Below are 18154 nucleotides of genomic sequence, written 5' to 3' on the forward strand. Positions count from 1 at the left end.
AATGCCACTGGTCAATCCAACATGCACTTTGACGCCTTTTATCCTTGGAAAGAGTCAAGAAGAAGACACCAGAGATGAGGACTTAGCATAATGGATCTATAAAGATCCTATCACCACGGACATCCCACAAGCTAAGCTTCCCACAGATCAATATGGAAAAGGCCTTCTCATTATACAAAGAATGGGCTATGATGGTCAAAGTGTGTTGGGACCTTACAAGCAAGGAAGACATGAGCCACTGCAGCCGGAATTAAAGCCTAAAGATAACACTAGATTAGGCTTTCAAAAGGAGACTCTTCCTAAGATCCGATTCAAAGGAAAACCCAACAAACCTCTATATCAGCCTAAAACTCTAAAGAGGCCGCCTTTGATTATATCAGCAGCACCAAGCACCATACCAGCAATATCATCCACAACACCGATCATCCCACCAATCAAACCAACAACCCCATCAACAGCAATTGCATCAATAGCACCATTATCAGTATCAGAACCCCCATCAGTATCGACAATACCAATAAATCCATTAGAAGCAGCAGATTCAACAATGTCGATACTCCCAGTAGCGGATTCACTGATTCCAATAATCCTTCCTGTAGCACCAATCATTTCATCTACAAGGGTACATCAATTGATCACACTTGCAGTGTTTAACTCAAAGGATATCCCAATATGGTATAGTAATCGGATACTAGAAAGCGACTCAGAGACCAACTCACATGAGTGGGAATTCGATTCAGTACATCTCAATACTTCAGATGAGGAAGACACATTACCCCCTCCACCTCACAAAGAAATCCCTGTTTATGGAGAAGCACAAATTAAAACCTCTTGGGTTCCTGAACTGGAAACATCTTCCACAGACCCTACGTCACATCCTACGCCTGATTCTGACAGGGAGAGTACCATCAATGACTTTCACCACAATGTCTTAACCCTCACTGATACATCTTATGAACTTAACCTAATCGATGCAGTAATGCCCATTAAACATCCTGAACTCATCGAATGAAACCAATATAATCCCCCATGCCTTGACCACTTCCAAAATGATGAGGCGATCATTGACTTTTTGGAACTACGGGATAACATACCAAGCGAGGATCACAAAGCTGGATTCACCATTGAACTTAATAGCGCAACATACTTTGGGGCGGATGCCAAACCTTTCAACTGCAAAAATATAACGATAAAACATGGATCTTCCAGTGAAAACCACACTGTGGCACTGTTTGATCCCACAAAAGTAAAAAGAAAGAGTGTATCCAATGGTGAAAACCTCTCTGAGGCGCTTGAGGATGAAAGGTTTGACATCCTCCCCTCTAGTACACAGTAGGAACGATCCACAATCCTTATTGAAGAGACAAAAGAATAAAACGTGGGGACTCCTGAAACTCCTCACCACATACACTTGACATCTCTTTTAACTCCAGAGGAACAACCTAAGTTTGTCAAATTCTTCCAAAAGCGTCAGATCAACTTTGCATGGTCATATGTAGACATGCCTGGTCTTGATCTTGATTTAGTCATGCATCACCTCACCATAGCAAAAGGAGCTAAGCCTGTCAAACAGAAGCTTTGCAAGATGCACCCTCAGATAGTTGTGCTCGTCAAAGCAGAACTTAAGAAACTCCTAGATTTTGGTTTCATTCGACCAATTGATTACGCAGATTGGATATCCAATATTGTACCTGTCGACAAACCAAATGGGGACATCTGTATCTGTACTGACTTCAGAGATCTAAACAAGGCATTTCCTAAGGATGACTTCCCCCTACCAAAAATTAAAATGATCATGGACCTAACAGCAAGACATGCCATGCTTTCTCTCATGGATGGCTTTTCAGGGTACAACCAGATAAAGATCGCACCAGAGGATCAACATAAGACAACCTTCACATGTCCATAGGGAACATACTGTTGGAATGTAATGCCTTTTGGTCTAAAGAATGCAAGGGAGACCTATCAAAGAGCAATGACCACCATATTTCATGATATGATGCATACCATAATGGAAGATTATGTCGATGACTTATTGGCAAAATCATTAACAAGAGAAGGTCATCTCACAATATTAGATAAAATCTTTGATAGACTAGAACAATATCATGTTTGAATCAACCCAAAGAAATGTGTCTTTGGAGTAACCCCCGGGAAGCTTCTAGGATATATTGTCTCAAGCAAAGGCATTGAGGTCGACCCAGCAAAAGTCAAAGCAATCATGGACATGCTACCTCCAAAGAAAATCAGTCAGCTAAGGACATTACAAGGGTGGCTACAATCCATCCGAAGATTCATTGCACAACTGACAGATAAGTGTCACCCCTTTACACACCCGTTACACAAAAACATCCACTTTCAAAGGGATGCCAGATGCCAACAAGCATTCCAGATTCTTAAAGACTATCTCATGAATACACCATTGTCGATCCCACCAAATCTGAGTAGACCTCTGTTGCTCTATATTTCAGCAACGAATATAGCATTGGGCGTACTACTGGCACAACATAATGCAAAAGGGAAAGAGTGTGTTGTTTACTACATCTCTCGCACACTGGTCGGCTATGAACTCAATTACACACCTATTTAGCGAGCTTGCCTAGTAGGTATATCTTGGCAGCCACTAAACTGAGGCACTACCTTTTAACACATAAAGTACAACTCATTGCAAAAATCGATCCGCTAAAGTACTTACTCAACAAAGCAGCATTGACAGGCCGCTTGGCCAAATGGGTGATGCTTCTAAGTGAATTTGACATCGATTATGTGGACCATAAGGCTATCAAGGGTCAAGTTATTGCAGATCAGTTGGTCGATGCACCACTCATAGGTGATCATCCTCTCATTTCCAATTTTCTAGATGAAGAGATATTCATGATCACAACAGCACCACCATGGAAACTATACTGACGGTTCATACACTAAGCATGGCTTGGTGGCAATCATTTTGTTTATCACACCTCAAGGTGATAGCATCCTGAAGTCTTACAGGCTAACTTTTCCATGCATGAACAACATAGCAGAATATGAGGCCTTGATCACAGGACTCAGACTAGCCATACAATGGAAATTAAAAAAAGCTACAGGTTTATGACGACTCCCAACTGGTCATTTGACAAGTAACCGATGAATATCAGACTAAGTACGATAAACTCATGTCATACAAGAAAATGGTGGACAAATTAAAGGAATCATTTACTACTATCACCTTTGAACAGATACCCAGAGATCATAATCAAGCTGCTGACGCTATGGCTACTATTGCATCTCTCCTAGATCTTCCACAGAAGTCAACACACTATGAGTTCTTGGTAGAACAGCTTTGGATTCCCGCTTATGATATCCCTGAATCCGAGATGATATGTCACCTTGTCGGTTCTGAATCCCCATGGTATGGTGAGTTCTACACCTATCTACGTGATCATACACTTCCTCCTAACCAATCGAATAACCAATGTTAAACCTTCATTCGCCAAACCGCTCGATATACCATTATTGTTGAAACCCTATACTGATGTAGTCTTGATGGTACTCTCCTTCGATGTCTGGAACAATATGAGATAACAAAGACCTTGGAAGAGGTACATGAAGGAATTTGTGGAACTCATGCAAGCGGTCCTTCACTAGCAAAGAAGATCATACGCACTGGATACTATTGGTTGTCCATGGAAAAGACTCATACTATTTTGTCAAGAAATGCAAGAAATTCCAAATTCATGGAGATCTGATACATGCACCAGCACAGGAATTGCAACCAATCACCACACCATGGCCCTTTTGTCAATGGGGACTTGACCTTGTGGGTAAAATTCATCCATCTTCATCCAACATCCACAAATTCATTATTACCGCCATCGAATACTTCACAAAGTGGATCAAAGATGTTCCACTTACCCAAGTCACCGACAAGCAGATCGCCTCATTCATCCTTAATTACATCATATGTCGGTATGGTGTACCCATGTCCATCATCATAAATAACGAGCTTCCTTTCAAAAATTGGGATGTTCGTGAGCTCTGTGAGAAGTTTCACATCCAACACCGCTTTTCCACTCCCTATTACCCACAAGGAAATGGTCAGGTCAAAGCATTAAATAAAAACATATTGAGAATTCTCAAGAAGACAGTCAATGATGATGGTCGTGATTGGCATGTTCAATTAAATCCAACATTATGAGCATATCAAACTAGCATTTGAACCCCTACAGGCACAACTCCCTACTCATTGGTCTATGGCGCAGAAGTCATCCTTCCTATTGAGGTCGAGATACCATCTCTATGGGTTTCCTTGCATAATCTCATAGATGATGAAGCATACAGAGTATCACATCTTCAAGACTTGGAACTACTCGATGAGAAACGACAAGCTACATACAACCACCTCAAATCCTATTAGCAGTGCATGAGCAGAAGTTATAATCATCGAGTTAGACCTCGTACATTTGAGGTAGGTGATCTTGTTCTTTGAGAGAATCCTTGTAACCAACCAAACAGAGTACATCAGGGAAAGTTTGAAACAAATTGGCTAGGTCCATATGTTATCACTGCTGTATTTGGGTCCCGGGCATATCAGTTGGCTACTTCAGAAGGAGAATCGCTAGCAGATCCAATCAACAACATGCACCTCAAATGGTTTTATACATAAGTTGTACAGAGCATCAGGCTCCAATGCATATCAGAAGAACACCAAAACATTCAGATAAATGTCCTGAAGAAAATTTAAAAAAATCAAAATAGTAAAGAAAAATCATGCATCCAAACGGTGAACAACCACTCTAGTGGCACCTTGGGTAAGTGCGATGGTAAAAACCTAGCAAACAGGTGCTACTTGTAAAGGCTATGGCTCCATTGTCTTTCAAACTTGTTGCGATCACATTCATTGCATCCACTCATCCATCAGTCAAAACCATGGCTTGTTATTGATCTGCAGTCAAGGATAATACTTCATGCATCTTGCATCCCACTTTTTCATAGTCATGTTTAAACTGGGGGCAATGCCCTTAACCTATTGATGGAAGTGGATTCTACATTACTTGTGATTCATTGGGTTCTTCATTCAAAACTGTCTCACAAAATACCAAAAACATTTAAAAACATTTACAAAATCCAAAAACATAAAAAATCAATCAAAAACATGGCAACACTTTGTATATATGCATCCAAGCAGATACCAAACAAACATTTTGAGATACTCTAAACAATGATCACTTATCAAATCAACCAAACAATCAACACAGGTACACACAACTATCTTAACAAGGATTCATCCTTCCTTACCAAAACAAAGACATGATACCATTTTTCTTTCACAAGAAAATTTTGTTTAAAGCTATCAAGTACTCGGTCAGTTTGTTAGTTTTTTATTCATTTATATTAGGTTCCTACGCTACTCCGGGATATCCACAAGTGATTAGAGTATTCGGGATGGTTCCTAAGTATCTTTTTGTTTGTGTATCTTCTGCAATTTATTCCAATGAAGTTATGGGGCATGTACTAATGGTGTCTATGTGGGAAGTTCACTAAGCTATGTGATCTTATGCGAAATAGAGTCATGGATCACTATGGCTTGCTGACTATAGCATATACCTCGACCATATGAGCATGAACCATTATAGAGGGTCCATATTCTTTATTCTTTATTCTTTATTTATGTTGCTTGTTTGCAGGTACAATGCTCCATCCTTGGTTCCTACTGCCTCATCCAAGATTGATACTACCATGATCAATGATGAAAATAAAGCACTGTGGATTGTCATTCCATCTCATATGTTTATATTGCATTCCGATGCATATCACCCATCCATTTAATCATTCATTATTCATATATATGGTTTTGTATGCAAGTGTGAGCAAGTTTTTTTATTTGGTTTTGGATACAATCATGACAGAGTTCTCTAATACATCATCAGTGCATCATGCAAAGTCTAACCAACCTTGCATTCATCTATCATGAACACATCATCATCTCATTTCATTTAGTTGCATTTAAATAAACTTCATTCTTAGATATTCATTAAAATGCATTTGATATCATTTAGTTACATTTTGCACACATATAGTTCATTATCATTTACTTATATAAGTATCATTACATCATTTCATCATTGCAAAAATCAAGACATTTAGATTCATTTGTATAGATTTCTCATCATTGCATTTACTGTGCATTCATTTCGTATCATTTAACATCATCATTCACCATCATTTAAACTTGTTTACCATACATTTGTTTAGATTTTCTTAGTTGCATGCATTCATTTATTTTAAGTGCATTCATCTATCCATCTAGAATTAAGAATATAGTTATTCATTTCATCTTACAACGATTTCATTTAGGATTCATTTCATTATCCTTTTAATTGCATTATGGTGCAGTTGTTCATTACTCATAAGTTGCATTATCATCACACTATCATTTCACTTAAATCATTTTATCAACATTTAGAATCATAACAAACACAAACCATTTGTCTCAACATTGGTTTATACATTTTACACGTGCATTCATTTAGAAATCATCACATAAACATTTATACTTTGCATTTTTTTTTCCATCTTGCATTCATTTTAACCATCTATACACATTTACATAAACCATTCAATTCATTGCATTTCAACATATCAAACACATCTGCATATCATCATCTCATCAAAATAAAACACAAGTAATATCTATATCTTCGTTAGTATCATTTCATTATGCATATATCATCATCATGGTATTACATACATAAAACATTTCGTCAATACGTCATGCATACATAAACCTTCATCCACATGTTAGCATCACATTCATGAAAACATGCATATAGACATCATACAATAGGTATATAGGAATCATCTCATAAACACATACATATAGCAACTACCAGTATCCATCTAAGCATAAATCATAGATCATCATCTTGCATAAATCCATACATCTCATCCACATGCATATCATCACAAAATATGGGATCTCCTCATATATCACATCATATCAACTCACAAAAATATACATGTATCAGAGTACAATGATGTCAAAAATATCGTCTACCAAGAGCCATCCAAGACACAGTCCAAAATGACAATGTAATAAAATACATAAATTCTCTCTCAAATGCCACTCTGACCAGATGTTGCACCACCATCGCCACCGGCACCACCATCACCACCTGCTACCCCCTGCACCACCTGCACTACCTCGTTGTGGAGGACCCATCACACCACCACTTCTCTGCATCCTCTGAGACCGCTCTGATCTCGCCCAACGCATCTGTGAATAGCTCAGTACTCGCTGACTGGATGGCACCACCTGCTCATATAAACCGTGCCAATACTCTATCTTCGTCTACGCTCATCGAATCTCCCTCATCACCTCCCCAGCAGGACCTTGTGCTCCTACCCCAACCCGTACTCTCTCCTGCAGCTCTGTCAATCTCTCCACCGCATCATCTCTCTCCCGCAACACTACAGTCAACTCTGACTCCCGTGCAAACAACTAAACATCTCTAGCTACAACCTCCGCCTCCATATCCTCTAGCCGAGTCTGCAAAAATAATATCATATGATCCCGCAGATCTCCTCCACCCATAGTTCCCTCTCCTCCAATAGCTCCCTCTCCTCCTCTAGTGGCTCCCTCTCCTGTATCCATAGGTGCCTCTCCATCCCCCATATCCTACCACCTAATCTCACTCCTTCCTGCATCAAAGATCCCTGTGATAGTCACAATGGTTGCCTGCCTCTCCCTCTCCGCTGTAACCATCCACCTCCACCACCTCCACCCCAACCTCTAAATCCCCCACCCCCTCCAAATCCACCACCCTCACCTCCTCCTCCTCCATCTCCTCCTCCTCTATCACCTCTCCCTCATCCTCCTACTACCACTCCGTGACCTCCTCTCCTCCTCCATCTCTGTCTCCTCTCCTCCTCAAAGGATGGAATCGCTTCTGTTGGATCTGATATGCACGGAAAAGGATGTGCCGCAATATACTGCGTGTACTCATCAATAACACCTGCATCTACTAGCCCCGACCTCATCTGCCATGGTCTTGCTTGTAGAGTCTGAAACTCTGCTAAAGCCTGATCATAAGGTAATACTGCCCCCCATAGGAACCTCTCTTGTACCACCCGTGCATACTCTCCAAATCCACTTAGCAACCCCTGCCTCCGTCCAAACTGTCTCAGCACTCTAGCAGGTACCTGTCTCTCCACATTGTAGGTTGTCCTACCAGACAAGTACTGTGTCATAAATACATATGGCAAGGCCTCTGCATCATCCTCCCATGGCTCGCACTCAATATACGGCCTCCAGATCACTGTACCAAATTGTCGAGCGCTCACTGCCACTACTCTAACTTCCCCAGGTGGGGCTGTCTCATCCTACCACCATACATATATATATAGGGTTGATCCACTGCCCTAAATCTCAGACTCACCAGTCAAGTCACAGGTAGGTGCTCCCATGCCCAGATATGTAGCAGAGTGATCCCCACTCCCAGTGAGCTCACCTCTTGGTATACTACCTCATGCAACTCCCAATATAGGTGCGATAGCATGCATGGTCCCCATGCAAAGTAGGTCCCCTTAGTCATCATCTGCTCTATCACCTAGCCCCAACCCACAGCCAGTCCATGAGATTGTCAATCAGGGCATAGCATGCCCCCAACAATACCTAACAAAACAACATATAGTGGTTCATATAAGGCGTCTATATCCTCCCATGCTATTGAGCCATCATGAATGAACACATCCTCATCAAAAAACTGTTGCACTATTGTTGTCCCCTAGGCTCGATCATATTTCACCAACTCCTCTCGAATAGGAATGTGTAAAATCCGCCACACATCCTCCAGTGTCACAGTCATCTCCCCCTATGCTAGGTGAAACGTACACATCTCATTGTGCCACCGCTTTGCCAATGCTATCATCAAACCGCGATTCGTTCGAATCACAGACATATACATCACATCGTATAGGTCTTTTGCTGCAATGCAATCCACCTCGGCCTCTGTCAATCGATCTCGCAACACGTGTGTGGCTGGATGCCTCTCCCGCATCTGTAAGACGCGAAGCTCCTCCTACATGCGCACATCAAACAACATCATCGGTTGTTTTGTTTCAAACTTTCTTAATTTTAAACCTAGACTATCAACAGATACTTTGATCAAGTATCTTCGGGTCTCAACAGGTAAGCAATCATGGCACACCTAGACTACAACAGGCATTTATCCTAATGACCTAAGTCTCAACAGGGTTGTTATGGTTCAAAACAACTAACCTCTCCATCCATCCATCATTGGCATCAAAACATTCTTTTTCTAAACACTAGGGCATCTATTTTTCACACAATAGCACTACTCTGATAACAATCGCGCTACAACTACACATTAGCGCTAAACAAACAATAGCGCTACAATAACTACACAATAGTACCATTTCAAACCAATCGTACTAAAAAAAGGACTCAATAGCGCTCAAACTTCATTAGCGCTAAAGCAACTACGCAAATGCGCAACAAATTGCAAAAGCGCTAAAACCACTATGCAATAGTGCTATAGCGGCACAAGAGCGCTAGTTTAATTGACAATAGCGCCAAAACATAGTTTTAGCGCTGTTGTTTTGACTCAACTTGGACAAGGAAAAAAAGACATCAAAAATATAGGAAAAGCAAAATTTCAAATTCACATACCATTGGTCCGTAGTCATCTGGCCGCTAAAATCGACGAACTCGCTCTAGCCGATGATTTGTTATCGATATCGGCATCCTAACTGTTGCTCGCTCTTTCAATAAGGTCACTATCAGAGCTCTGAAATCACTATAGAGATGAATGTAAATGACCTTGTTTTTACCCCTTCACCCCCATATATACCCTTCGCCCTAAACCTAATTTTACCCCGCTCATCGTCGTGGTCTCCGTGAACTTCCAGCGCCTCCCATTTCTCCGTTTTATCTCTGATTTCTTCCATTCTTTCACCAATATTGCTAAATTCTTCTCTTCTACCTCCCTGCCAATTTTCATTCTTTTTCGAGAGATCACCCGATTTTTCAAAAATTTTGGTCCATCTCTCAATGGGGCATACCACCCATTAAATTAACATTTTATGGGGAATATTTCTTCACACCTATTTTTCTTTCTTTGAAACAATGCGATAAACTGCACCATCTCAAAGAGGGGCAAATGTAGTCACATAAATCTTTCTAATTTAATTAAATGAATATTTGATATTTATTTGATTAAAAAACCCACTAACCAACACTTAATTAAATTAACATTTAATTAATTCATCTTCAATCCTTCTCCTATTAATTAAATAAATTATTCAATTTATTTTAAGTAATTTATTACATTAAATTCACAATCAATTAAATGAATAAATTCTATTTATTTCATTTAATCTCCTTTCCTCTTTTAAATAAATAAATAAAACATTTATTTAAATCATTAAAATCCCCCCCACTTGCATTCTCCTAAAAATGCAAGTTGCGCCTATTTGTTGAAATAAATGAATTTTATTTTAATAAAAATCCTATTTTCCCTCACCCACCAAACCCACTTGCAAATCATAATCTCCTTCTAGATTCTTCTAACCCCTTCCTAATTAGCCTAATCCATCCCCTAATTATTGTCACATTTCTAAGCAACTTGAAGTCACTTCTCAAAGACTCCAAAGTATTTGAAAAGCATTAAATGCTTTATGTGTTCAACAATTTAACCTCTAAAGTCTTCCAAACCACTAATGGCTCTTACATGACCATTAATGGCTCTTACATAACCATTTATGGTTAAATCCACTTGCACCCATGGTTAGGGACTTTGACCCCTAACTCAACCCTCATGTAACCCATGTGTCTCCTCAATCATTTATTGCTTTGACCATGGTTATCCTCACTAACTCTTTCACAAGAGTTTATCTATTGGATAAAAGCATTATTCTTTGGATAATGAATTTATTCACTCAACATTAACCTTACCTCCCAAGTTAAACCCTCAGGTCATGTCAAGCATTTAATGCTTCTTCTCTATCCCCTCAACCCCTCTCATGTTGACAATTGTCATCCTGGGATTGGGTTGAAAGTCCTCACATGGATCTCAAACCATTCAATCCTGACCCTTGTTGAGATTACTCAATCTCAACCATCCATTGCTCCATTTTACCTAGAAATAGAGCTCATTTCTTCATAATCCAGATCTTGAAAACTTGTATGCATTTACATTATAGTCAATTTTATAGAAGAGCATTTAGCATAAATCACTAATATATTGTTATTTTGGACTAAAATAAATCATTTCCATTTCATAGCATCTAATATTAGTTTGTTTTACACTTGCATAGCATAGTTGATCATTTTTCAATCTTGAACCTTCATAAGGCATCCATTGTGCAAAAAACTGTTGAGAGCTACACTCATTTGGAACTTGGAGAGGAGAGGAACAAGGGAGGAGGAGCTACAAGCATGGTAGAAGGCATTTGGAGATGTCTTGTTGTATTTGTTTTTATTGTCAAATGCTCTATTATGTTTTTAGTCTCTCTTGGTATGCCTGCTTAGAATAGTCTTTGGTTGATTAACACTAACTCTCTTTGTTTCTTGTGTTTTTCATGTGTGTTGTCTAACCACAGGTTTTTCTAAATCCTTCCATTTTGCAGAGTATCATTTGGTGAACCTGACATGAATCCAACACCAATTTTTTTAAAACTACTAACATTTGTTCGTGATTTTACTTGCCACACAGGTTGCGCTTTGGCGCTTTTGAACACACTTTAGCGCTTACGAAAGTTTGTACTTTAGCATTTTTGTTCACCAAGATAGTGTTATTGTTCTGGAAATAGCACTATTGATCTTAGTTTAGCGCTTTTGCACTTAGAGTAGCACCTTTGTCAGTAGTTTAGCGAATTTGTACTCCCTGTTTGACAGAATTTATTTATGTCTGACAGAATCTTTTAGGGCTATTGACCATAGTTTAGTGCATTTGTAAGGATTCTGGTGCATATGTCAGTTATTTAGTGCTTTCGTATTAAATAGCACTTCTGTGTTTACACAAAGTGGCACTATTGTAACAGAGAGTTGTAATTTTTTACTTTGTAACCGAAAATCAGAACTTAGGCTTGTGGAAGCCCACCTATACTTCATTTCATTTTTCTAACTGTTTGATTATTTGTGCAGGGTGAAGGAGTTTAGAGTAGAAAGCATTTGAGTTTATTTCTTTAACTTTGTTTTTCGAAGTTGGATAAAATGAATTCACTTTCTTTTTGGCTTAAAAATTGAACTTCACACTTTATTTTGGGCTCTAAAATAAATCACACTTTTCCAGCTTGGACTTAAAACGAACCTCATTATGTCAAAATAAAAAGAACAACAAAATCAAAACCCACAAATTTGCTTTCTTTGCAAGTTAGAATTCATCTATTTTGGTGCTTTAAAATCAACAAACAAATTTCATTTCTTGCATCAAACTTAAGTAAATTCACAATCAACACTTCATTTGGTACAAAAGTAAAATGAACAATCAACTTGGCCAAAGTTTTCTTGTTTTTCAAAAGAGATTTACTTCAAGCAAACACGTTGACCAAGATTTCAATTTTTTTTGTGGAGAAGCATTCTAGTCTTTCTATCAAGAAAATACACATATATAATGGGGGGAGTATGTCAATCAGGCATTTGGGACTTTTCCACTAAGCATGACATCCTTCATCAACTTACTGTTCCTTATACCCCTCAATAAAATGGTGTTGTTAAGAGGAAGAACATAACACTCCGATAGATGGCTAGTTACATGATTCAATATTGGGATATGGATGGAGCTTTTTCATTTGAGGTGGTGAATTGTACTAATTACATTTGGAATCGGATGCCTCACAAGGCATTGCGATCATTGACTCCTAAGGAGGCTTGGTCCCATGTCAATCCTGATGTGTCTTCATTCAAAGTTTTTGGGAGTGCAACTTGGGTATTCATTTTAGATTCATAGAGAAAATTCATGGAAAGGAAGATCCAACCACTAATATTTGTTGGCTCCTGTGAGGATTCTAATATGTACATGTCAAGTTCGATCATGTTTCCCGAGAGATCTTTTTTTGACAAGATGTCCAATTTGATGATTATTTTATCCTCTGAAGGAATCTCCATCATTGGCTTCTTTTTCACTTCTTACTCCTTCACCTCTTGAGGATTATTTACCTTCTGAGGATGAGGATGATGTTCCAGTTCAGCCTCCACCACTTCCTAACTGGGCCCGTAGTACTAATAATATAGCTAGAGATTGGGTAGGTGATCATTCAAATTCCTGTCATACTTGTTCATAGAGTTTTGGGGTCTCTCTTATGAGTTAGGCTCTTTCAACTTATCCTTAAAAGGTTTTAGATGTGATAGGTATTCCAGAGTGGGATCAAGCTCTGGTACAAGAATATTCTTCATTGAGGAAGAATCACACTTGGGATCTTGTTCCTCTTCCTAAGGGAAGATAGTCGGTGTGGTGTAAATGGGTTTATCATACCAACTATATTGTAAATGGTTCATGTAGCATTGTAAATTATAATTGGTACATTTCACACCTCATGTTTGTGCTCCTTCCTCTCTTCTTATCCCTAGGCCCATTTTGGCCCCATTTTACTCCAACCTTGATGTCACATGTCGATACCATTAGGTGGGACCTATCTTAGAGGTTGTCCTCTCCTATTTTTTGATTGATTGATACCATTTTTGGAGGCCCAAAGTGTGGAGTAGCATGGTTCTCCAACCAAAGTGTCCAAAATGCCTCAGTCCCCCTTAAAAAGACCCCAATTTGAAATGGGGCAAGCCCTTCCCCTCCCCAATGAAATTTGGTCCTTGTGGCTACACTTGACCATTGGAGGTTGGCCTAATAAATAATTTACCTAGGGAACCCTATATAAAGACATCCTATCAATTCATTTTTGGATCCACTATCTATCCATAATATTCGTGCATCTGCCAAGCATTCATCATCAAGCATTTTCAAACATTCAAGGCAGCATTTCATCCTTCAAGTATTATGGAGCACAGTTACATAAATCTTCATGCAAGCATGTGTGTGTAATTAGGATTTTTCTTGTTCATATGTTTGTCATGCCATTACATCCAACATGTGTGATTACATTCAAAGAGCAGTACATCATCAATCCTTCTATCAACCATCATAGATCTTAGGTATATCTCCTAGCATTTACTTCAGTATTCACATTATATGATTCAAGGTTAATTCCTAAATTGGGGTTTGCCTTAGGTCAAACCCCTATCCACAACCCTATTTTCTTTATTTTTGTGTGTAGGGAACAAGCTTAGGAATTGTACTCATGGATTCTGATAGAGTTGACGACAATGAACAGGTTTAGCTTTCAATGGAATGAAATTTAAAGGTCTAGGGAAAATTTGTACTACCTAGTCTTGAAAAAGCAGACCGAACTTTTGGGAACATGTTTTAAACACCTCCTTTTATCGAGATCTCAATTTGTGGTATCGTGGAATATCTATAACATTTTTTTTCATCAATCTACTTCAATTATTCATTGTTTTACCCTAATTTCATAATTACCATCCAATTTCAACTAAGAAAGAGGGTAACTATTATTAACCAGTGAATCTAATCAGAATTTCAGCCGTTTCCATATTTGGATTCTGGCTAGATCTATTCGATTCACCCCTTTCAATGTAGTGGTCCCTAAGGTAAAATTAGTGGTTTTATTATCTTAATTAGTGAAATCCTAGTTTTTCCATCATTATAGTTTAATTGATAAGTATAAGGCTCATCTTGTTGGTAAAGGGTTTTCACGGGTTGAGGGCATTGATTATTCTAAGACTATTTCTCATGTTGCCAAGATGGATTCTATTTTCCTTGTAATTTCTCTTGTAGCTTCATAGGGATGGTCAGTTTATTAGATAGATGTGAAGAGTATCTTCTTGCATGGTGATCTTCATGTGGAGACCTATATGGAGCAATCACAAGGTTGTTTGTAGGACTCTTCATTTATTTGAAATATTTGGCGTTCGTTGTATGGTCTCAAATAGGGTTCTCGGTCTTAATATGAGAAGATGGGAACATTCCTACTATCTATTGGTTTCATACATTATCATTTTGATCCCATAGTTTACACTCATCATCACACTAGTACATTCGGGTCAAAATTTTGACGGCAAATCGTCCGTAGTCTGATGCATTTTTGTCACACTACCAACAAAAAAGCCATTGAAAACTTTTTGTCGGAAGTTCCAACTATCCTTGTGGTCGTTGCAATTCCGACATTAGCCCCATCCTTTCTGACGACCACCATTGATACTCATACCCAGAAAGAATACCGTCTCAATCTCGGGCTACCGTCGGAATTCCGACATCAAAGCGTAAAAATTCCGACAGAGGATTATCATCAGATGCACAGAATGCTCATCGGAACTCTCCTGGAGGCCGTCATAATATGAACCCCTTGGTGGGGGAATTATGATGGTCCCCAGGAGAGCTCCGACGAGGATGATGTGCATCCGACGGTACTCCTCTGTCGGAATTTTTATGCTTTGATGTCGGAATTCCGACTGTAGGCCGATTTTTTAGAAAAAAAAAAATTTATAAAAAAAGATTGGCATTGGTATCTCTATTCTATCTCTCTTCTCTATCCCTCTCTACTATCTCTCTTCTCTCTCCCCTCTCTAGGTCTCTTTCTCCATCCCTTTCTTCTTCTCTCCCTCTCTACTTCTCTTTCTCTACCCTCTCCAGGTCATTATCTCTTCCTCTCACCCTCTCTCTCTCTCTCTCACCTCTAGTTTGTGCATATGAGCCTTTCAAACTCACTCGGGGGTAAAATAGCCCTAAGTTGGCCTTATTTTGAGGAAAAATGCAAACGTTTAAAGGATAAAAATAGTAATTTTCTACATTGTCGACCCCAATCTATGCAAACCTTCTTGTTATTTGCGCCTAAATCTGTGCATGAGAGGAGTCCAAACCCACTTAGCAAGAGAAGAGCACCTTAAGTCAGCTAGAAGAAAGGTAAATTCATGAATTTAATAAACAATTATTGGGTTGGCCGACCTATGGAGGTGAAATGAAGGCAAAGGTAAAAAGGAAGCATATAAAACAAAGATCAAATGCTCATCAAATTCAATTTGTAACCAATTAAGAGGAGAAGAATTAGGGAGCAGGTCTGTGAATTAGGGTATAAAATCAGATTAAATTTATTTGTGATGCATTATTTGTTTTTCATTTCATTCACGATATGTTCTTTCTTGCTTTCAGGATGTCATGAGGACTTCATTACAAGGAAAAGAACACCTTACCCAACACGTAGAGCATGCCAACATCATGCTTCAATGCAAGGATGAAGACACTTGATGAAAGGAGGCTTCAAGGCATGAAAGAGGACATTGGCATCATGGAGGGTTTTCACATCAATATCAACACCAAGATTCATGAGTTTAGGATGGCAACATGAGGAGCTAAACCTATTCAAAGCTTTCAACAATGCAATATAAAGGAAGGAGCATCTCAAGGCGCAAGGACAATGTCAAATGATGATCAAGATATTATGAGGATTCAACAAGGAAGAAACAGAAGACTATCTTGCATTCCCTTCGAAAATCCAAGAATAGCAATCAGTAGAATAAGGAGAAATCAATAAGGATTGCTTTAAAATGAAGGGATCTACAACATGATAGGCCATATGTAAGACATCAATCACCAATGATCAAGGTATTCAAGTCAGAGTTACAAAGGTGATCAAGGTTGGATAGATCAAGAATAAGTGGGTTCTACATCAAGCCTAGGCATTACAAAGTCTATATCAAACATATTCACCAAGGTGAATTACCCCACAAAGAGGTAGATTTTTGAATCTCAAAGAGGATTTCATCAAAGCAAGCCATTCAAGTCAAGTATATGCACCATGAAGTTGAAGCAAGCATCATCGGTATGGAGATGCAACAAAAGGAGGACCAAGCATCATCAAACATATACTTCATTAAGCATACGGTCACATAAAAGGATCAAGAACTATCAGGAAGATGGAAGGACACAAACATGATCAAGTAGATAGTTTTAGAAGAATTAATCAAAAGCTAAGGACTTGATCATCTAGATGATACAATTTGGGAATATGTCCCACCACCTTCATCATGTTGAGAAAACTAGATAACGTTGAGTATCAAGAGATATTGCTCAATCACATAAGCTTTGTGATGATCGACTTGGCAAGTTGAGTTGGCATCCAATCATCGTCAACCTAATCAAGTGAAGCCACATTAACATTTCCAAGTTCATCGTACTTGATTCATCTAATGAATGTGCTAGTGACACATTGCAATGCATCAAAGTTTGTTCAAGCATACCTAACCTATTTCCTCATTGGTTAGAATTCAAGGTGGACATGTGTCCTATTCAATGTAATTATTTAATTGGCTAGAATGGAGTTTGTTATAACAAGCCCTAATTAGGGTTTCACTATATTATCTCGACTGTTGATTTGATAGTCAATCTGGGTCATTCTTTATCTCTTTTGTCTTTTATTTTCCAAGCAAGTTAGTGTAGAGTCCAAGTTCCGGTAGAGTTCAAGAAAAATGTAAGCCCCCTTGCGATTCCAGGAAAATGACACCATATTCACTAAGTCTATCCCATGCAATTAAGTTGCATAGTTCGTATTGTAAACCTTGGAGTTGCTTTGATTGATCACTTTGTTTAGCATTCAAAGTTTCTTTGTTCAAGAGATGATACAATACCTTGGTATTTTATTGTGTTCGTGGTGCATAAAAAAACATCAATAGGTGGTTCTAGATGAAAGATAGTTGTGGGTTTGCATGCATGTTTAGTGCATGATTCAAGGAGGTTGTTTGCAACTTTCTCGTTGAGGAGATGTTGGTATGCAATCATTAGTCCCTCATCATCTCTACAATATTTTCTTGATGGATTCCTTGACTAGTGGAATTGTTTGGCAAATCGGATTTGGAGTTGATTTGGTGTCTTTGTCTTGAGATCCATATGGTATTTATTTGTATCTCAGTTTGCAAGTTATTGATGTGATGATGAGTTTTACATGCGTCATTGTTTTAGATCTACAAGTTACGCAATTGTATGGATTTAATCCACCCATTGGTGATGCAGAGCCCTTGTTCCTGAGACAGGATCCTTCACTCAAGAACCCCAAACAAGGACCCTACAACTTCTAGAAAGACATCAAG

Source organism: Cryptomeria japonica, chromosome 1, assembly GCF_030272615.1.
Source record: "Cryptomeria japonica chromosome 1, Sugi_1.0, whole genome shotgun sequence".
Classification (NCBI taxonomy): Eukaryota; Viridiplantae; Streptophyta; class Pinopsida; order Cupressales; family Cupressaceae; genus Cryptomeria; species Cryptomeria japonica.